The sequence below is a fragment of the Pteropus alecto genome, unplaced genomic scaffold (assembly GCF_000325575.1).
Source record: "Pteropus alecto unplaced genomic scaffold, ASM32557v1 scaffold20, whole genome shotgun sequence".
NCBI lineage: Eukaryota > Metazoa > Chordata > Mammalia > Chiroptera > Pteropodidae > Pteropus > Pteropus alecto.
Window position 1 is genome coordinate 42,306,617 of NW_006436298.1, and position 7,303 is coordinate 42,313,919.

The 7,303-nt window shown below is 36.0% G+C and overlaps 1 pseudogene; it reads right to left on the reverse strand.

Annotated features, from left to right (window-relative positions):
- Positions 1-5,497: 5,497 nt before the first annotated feature.
- On the reverse strand, positions 5,498-5,616 carry LOC112480880 (annotated as a pseudogene).
- Between the last annotated feature and the right edge of the window lie 1,687 nt (positions 5,617-7,303).

Genomic DNA, 7,303 nt, shown 5'->3' on the forward strand with positions numbered 1-7,303 from the left:
AATGTATATATGCAAAAATATTTATATTTAATAGAGAAAGTTAAAAATAGCCTAAGTTAGGAAGCCATTTCTTTTACTGATGAGGACTCCAAACTGTGCCATGATGATCAGAGTGTACAACTGAACAGAGTTAATTTCCTTCATTTTCTTTCCTATGCGGTATGACTTTTCAGGATGTTTTGGGCGAGCTCCTTTGTTTCGTGTCTTGAGATGCCTGAGTCTATATCACTTTCAGAATAGAAAATAGTGGTTCATTTGTTTTTCTCAGGCACTCTATCTAGTAAAAGAGTCTGAAGACAAGGAAGAGGGGGTCTGCTAAATACTGTCGAGAGTAATTAACTGGCCGAAGCGCATATGTGGGGGCAATGATAGGAAGAAAACCACAGCTGTCTGGAAAGTTGTTTAAACGAAAGGTCATAGTCTTAAGAATATTACTCTATTTTTGTATTCCTTTCTCTCCACTCTCATTAGTTGATTTGAGTGGGCACGTGTGACGGGGATATCCTTGCTCTGCTTATGTCCAGAAAAAAAGAAAGAAAAAGAATAGGTGGGGATTACGAGAAGAACCTGGGCTACAACTCTGGGTGTGGTTAACCAAGAGCCACGTTTCACCTGAAGGCATGTGGCTCTCACTGCTTAAGAAAATTGCTCAGGAGGACATGCCTGACCTGCATGCAGGTACTGCACAATCTAACCCCTTTAGATAAGGCATGAGTGACCCACAGAACCACCATGCATTCTGAGAGCTGTGAGAAGTGGTGGATGGGGCCGCTTCCTTTTCCTCTCTTCCTGCCTCCTTCCTTTCCTAACTGTCTCTCATTCTCTCCCTTTGCTTTTCTAACTTTCCTTTCTGCTCCCTCACTTTTCTTCACTAAGCAAATGGCTGTTTTGTGATATAGATTTGATTTACTATAAACGTTTAATAAAATTCGCCGTTTATTAAACCAGCTCTCTTCAGTGTATTTGTCATTGCGGTAATATCCAGAAGAGAATTAGAGAGGAAAAATATGAGATCCTCCAAGTCCACTCATCTCGTCTCCTAATCTGATACTGCAGTCTGTGTATCTGAGTGCAATTACATTATTTAAGCCTAACAATAGTGATTTGAATTTATAGATCTCCTAAAGCCACAAGTAGAATCGAAGACCTATTATATTAGTGTGGAACTCTCAGGATAAAAAAGCCTTTTGGGTTAAGACATTTTGAGGCCCAATGATTTTTCCTGAGTGTGTTTGAACATGAGGTAACCATATATCTTTTGCATGTATATTAGATTATTTAAATGAGTGTAAAATTCAGAACACAATTTCTTTAAATATATTCAGCAGCCCAAAACAATTAAAAAAATGTTTTGCAATGCTCACATCTCTTTCCTCTATGATCCAAAAGAAATTGTTGGCTGTGTATTGCTAGTAAATGCTGGCTAAACCTCAGATGATTTATAATGAGTGATCTAATGATTCACCATCCTGTTGTTGAGCATGAAGTACCTACCTTTGTAAGGATGTTTTGATATTATATGGAATGTCTTTTATCCAGTCACAGAATCCCAATCATATTCCACTTTAGTGCAGCCTATATCTTTTTCTCTCTGGCATCTAGGTACCCTCATATCTTGGGTGAATCTTTAATTATGAGTAGTCTTGGTGGAGACAGCATCCACCTTTCAATATGGAAATGCGAAGGATTAGGTCCTCTCTTCCTTGATCCCGATAATTCTACTTGGGCATGACCTACACTTAGCTGATCAAATGCTTCTGCCAAGGATTTTAAATTTTGAATGAGTGAAGAAAAGACAGCTGGGGTTGCTTCACAGAAGTGGCAGTGGCAGAGTGTCCTGTGGTGGTGGTATCCTGGTGGATTATTACTGCTAAAAATGACTTGTGCTTTCAGCTTCTTGGTTTGAATGCAGTGGAAGTTAGGGTGAAAAGAAGAAAAGAGTTATTCCTCATGAGGCTGTAGGCACCTGGCAGCATGTGTTAAATGGTATGTAAGCTGAGGTCAGATGGAAAGCAGCCCACATTTACCTCCTGTCACAGCTTCATTTGCTCTATCTGGATCACTAGCAAATGATAGGAGGCAAACATTCATTGATGACACTTTTTGAAGTGTCCATATCTAGGATATTCTGACCCATAAAACACTTATCCTGCCTTTTACTTTAGAAAAGAAGTGAATGTTTGGCAGCTCAAATTGGCTCCCTACCTCATATGAAATCAATTATCATATTGTTTGAACATAGTAACTTTGACTCAAGCCTGATGTCTAGGCCGTATCCCAGACCAATGAATCAGAATCCCCGGGTTTGGGAACCAAATGTGCATATTTTTAAAACTTCTCAAGTAAAATACATATGCAGCCAATGTTGAGAACTATTGTTTTAACCTCTGTCCTCTCATGAATGAAACAAACCCCATATTAAATGTGTAGACACAGGAGTAAAGGGTATAGGAGAGTAAAGACTATGTTGATATTCATTATCTTTTGCCGTGTAACAAATTACTCCACAATTTAGCAGCTTAGAACAAGAATAAACCTTTATTCCTGATTCTGTGGTTCAAGAATCTGGGAACAGCTTAGCTGGGTGGTTATGGCTAAGGGTCTTTCATGCAGTTGCAGTGAAGTTGGCCAAGGCTGCAGTCATCTGAGGGCTCTGGAGAATCTGCTTTCAAGATGGCTCACTCACATGGTCATTGGTAGGAGGTCTTACTTCCTTGTGGGCTGTTGGCAGGAAGCATCAGCCCCTTGCCAAGAGGCTTTCTCTCTAGAGCTGTGGTGAGTGTCTTTAAAACACAGTGGCTGGCTTCTCTCAAGTGAGTAATTCGAGAGAGCAAGATGGAAGCTCTCATGTCTTTTCATGACCTAGCCTCTGAAGTTACACACCATAATTTCCTCACTCTCCTATTGGTTATACAGGTCAACTCTATTCACTGTGGGAGGGGACTACAAAGGTCTTCATACCAGGAGTTTGGAATCCTTGGGGCTATCTTGAATTACTACAATAGGATAAAAATGGATAAATTTGTCCTCATTTCAAGAGTAGATACCTGGTAGGCTGATGATGAGAATCCAGACTTGAGGATACTTCATCAGAATAAAATACTCTGTAGAATAGCCCTATCAATTTCTGAAACACAAGATGGCTGGGCAGAGCCCTTTGCTTATCTTAAAGGACATTATTCAAAGGCACAATGCCCTTTAGGTAAGTCCAGCTCTGCCATTGCTTGAAGTAATTGTGTCCTGATTCAGATCAGCCGAGAGTAGCAGCTGATGCTTAGGAAGCAAATAAATAAGATGTTAGCTTCATTAGTACTGATTCTGAAAATGAGAGGACTTATGATAACTGCCAATTATGTATAGCTATAAAAGAGCCCTCCAACATTAAGAAGTATGACTAAATTATTTGAAGTTGAATATTCTCTCTTTTGCCTTTTTTTGGGTGTGGAAAAACAAGGGTCTTCAATGCAGTTTTTAGCTCTGTCTTTTCCATAATTCCTTACATCCAATTCTATCCCAGCCAATTAGCATCTATATACTGATATTGCCAAATTTCTATTTCTAGTCCAGAGTGTCCTAATGAATGCCGGACTTTGCATAGCCAATTTCCTATTTGAATGACTGATGGAAATCCCAATCTACTTTTGAATGACTGATGGAAATCCCAATTTTATTTGTCTTAAACCAAATTCTTTTTTTAAATTAAAACTTTTAAAAGTTAAATATTTCAGCTTTATAGACATAATTGACACATAACATTGTGTACAATGTGATGATTTGATACACATATGTTACAAAATTTTTAACACAATAACATATCTTTCACCTCACATAATTACCATTTGGTTGTGGTGAGAACATTAAAGTTCTACTCTCACAGCAACTTTCAAGTACATAATATAGTATTGTTAACTATAGTCACAATGCTGTATATTATATCCTTGGAACTTATTCATCTTATAATTAGTTTGTACCCTTTGACCAACATCTCCCCATTTCCCCACTTCTTAGTCCCTGGCAACTAACATTCTACTCTGTTTCTATGAGAGTTCAATGTTTTTAGATTCCATTTGTAAGTGAGATGTTACAGTATTTGTCATTCTCCGTCTGACTTATTTGACATAGCATAATGCCCTCAAGATCTATGTTGTTGCAAATGGCAGGATTTCCTTCTTTTTATGCTTTAATAATATTACTTTGCATATATATACATCATATTTTCTTTTTTCATCTGTTGACAAATACTTAGGTTGCTTCCATGTCTTATCTATTGTAAATAATACTGCAACGAACATGGAAGTGCAGATAGCTCTTCAAGAGAGTGATTTCATCTCCTTCAGATATATACCAAGAAGTAGGATTGTTGAGTCATATAGTAGCTCTATTTTTAAATTTTAAAGAAAACTCTGTACTATAAAACCAAACTCATAATTTCCTTCCATATACTTGTCCTCTATTTTCTTTTTCTTAGTATCTGGTAATTCCATTCTTCTAGCTGATCAGCTGCAAATTTGGAGTCATTTTTGAACATCTCTTTCTCTCGTACTTCACATGCAACAATCCATTCATAACCTCCTTGGTCCTCCAAAGTATCTCTTGAATCAAACTATTTCTTACTATGTCTACCACTCCTATGCTGGTCCAAGGTGTCCTTATCTATTGCCTAGAACTATGATAGCATCTTAACTCCTCTCTCTGCTCTAACCATGCCTTTATAACCTATTTTCTGCAGGGCTTTAAAAAATGGAAGTCAGATGTTGTCAACTTTCTTCAAAATATTCAGATGTTTCCACGTGGCTGAAATTCTTACTCTGGCCTATGGTGCCCAACATGATCCATCCATTCCTCTTCCACTCCTGCAACCTCTCTGCCCTCATCTTCTACCATCTCCCCTTACAGTATTCACTCCACTCACCTATACTCCACTCTACTCCACCACACTGGCCTCCTTGCTATTCTGTGCACACCAGGCATACTCGTTCAACCTTCAGGGCCTTTACACTGCCTCTTCCAACATCTGGAATTTTCTCCCCCATATATCTTTAGTTTGCTTCTTTCTACTAGATCTCAGCTTAAGTATCTTTGATTAGGAGGCCTTTCATTACCTCCATAAAGTATCTTCTTCAACCTCATTTATCCCCTTTATTCTACCCCTTTTATTCTTAAGACACTTATTATGACTTAACATCTAGATAGTCATTTTATTATGACAACCTGACTGGAATATAAAACTCCGTCAGGACAGGACCATTATCAGTTGTGTTTTCTGCTGTAACTGCAGAGATTGAAACCATTTCTGGCACATAGTAGGTATGTATTAAGTTGAATTAGATTACATTTATCCATGATGTCTCTTAAGATTTCATGTTAATATTTCAAGACTGTCTTCTGGATAGCAAAAACTAAAGTAAAACCCTACTTGTGCCAAATATTAGAGAAGCAATGTTACAAAAAATGAGATCTTTAATACCCTCATCATTTATTTATTTATTTATTTTTACATCTACAGCACCTGGTTTTCCTAGATTGTCTCCCATCCAAGTACTAACCAGGCCCGATCCTGCTTAGCTTCTGAGATCAGATGAGATTGGGCACGTTCAGGGTGGCATGGCCTTAGACAATACCCTCATCATTTAAAAAATGATCAAATTGAATCCAATATGCCTAGAGTTGATGAACAAAATTATAAATTTAAGTGACCATAAAACATAATGCCATGTTTAATTTAAAGAACATTATAGAGATAAACTTTTAATAATCTAATGAAAAATAAACTTGTCCTAAGAAACAGACCCTAAAATACAAGCATAGTGTAAGTCAGAAAGGTTTAACAGCAGTTATTGTTTCTAAGGTATATAAGAAAGTCCAATTAATTATTCACACAATTATACTGGAAACAAATTTGTTTTCATATTCTTGGAAGAAAAACAACTGGTCTAGTCAGTCACCTAACATAGTAAGCCAAGCACCAGACTACTTACATTCATACAAAAGGTGGATGTGTAAAGCCAATTTATTCATGGAAGTGAGGAGTTGGTATAATTACCCTAAAAGTGGTAGTGCTGGAGAACACAGATAACGTCAAAGAATTGGGCAAGAAAAGGAGAGGCTTTGGTTTTATATGAATATGTAAATCTAAGTGTACCTTTTTGAGGACTTCTTGGAGTGTTGCATATCTAATTCCTTGCCAGATTAATGAATTAGTGTTAGCAATTTCCTGTTGTTTTGCCCCTTCTGCCAGTTGTTAGAGCTTTGAGGTTATAATATGTTATCAACTTTTCAGTTACTGGTTTCTAACTCAGTGATGATACAGGTCGTGTCTATATAAAGAGGTGAGGCAATCCCCAAAGCAATTAAGTAGAATAATTTAAAGCTTGAACTAGTCTGGCATTTTTGGTCTGTTGTATACAGCAATCCTATAAAGTTAACTGGCTTGCTTACATGGATATAATCAGAGTTGCAAGCACTGCTTTTTCTTCATAATTCTGCTCTAACAGTGATTTTAAGAACCAAGGTAAATGGGGACAAAGAAAAATGAAGAACTGATTTTTTAAAATTTTTTGCTAGACTGTGATATGACTATAAACAACTTTTATTTTATCGTGAGCTATCAGATCTCTTCCTTTTGTTAAGTCACTTTAATAGAGAAGATACACCTACTAGGCAATATGTGGTTTATTCATTTAAAAAGAATTTTTTTCTTGGAAAAATATATTAGCTTGAAATATGCACATGAAATTGTTTTATTTTTCTCTATTTCTGTTATTTTCATTGTATAAGTATTGCTAAAAGTATCAACATTTCTTCTCTCTGCTTTAAGGGGTAGTAGTGAATTAACTTAATCATATAAAGGTTAGACATTTAAATGGAAAAATATATAAAAGTTCAACCTCAATTGTATTTTAACCCAATATTGCTAAAATGTACTAATCTATTCTTAAGCCTGAAAGATTACAAACTGACAGAATTTTAATTAATGATTTCAATTTTAGAATTATGATTTTAGCATTAGAAATTTCTGTATCTTTTTAAAAAAAGATAAAGAGCAAAATAAAGAAAAATTGTATTACTGGATTCATATCAAATATGCTTATATTCAGACTAAAAATGATATGAATGCAAATTTCATGGCAATTAAGATTAGCATATTCAGAAAATAACATCTTGAGATTATATCCTTCATATTTTAGAACTTAAATAGTACTTAGGACACATAATACATTTTGAGTATATAGTCATGACATTGTCAATTTTTTTATCTATAAAAAGGAAGCCTTCATCTATTATTTAAAACTATAACCACCCA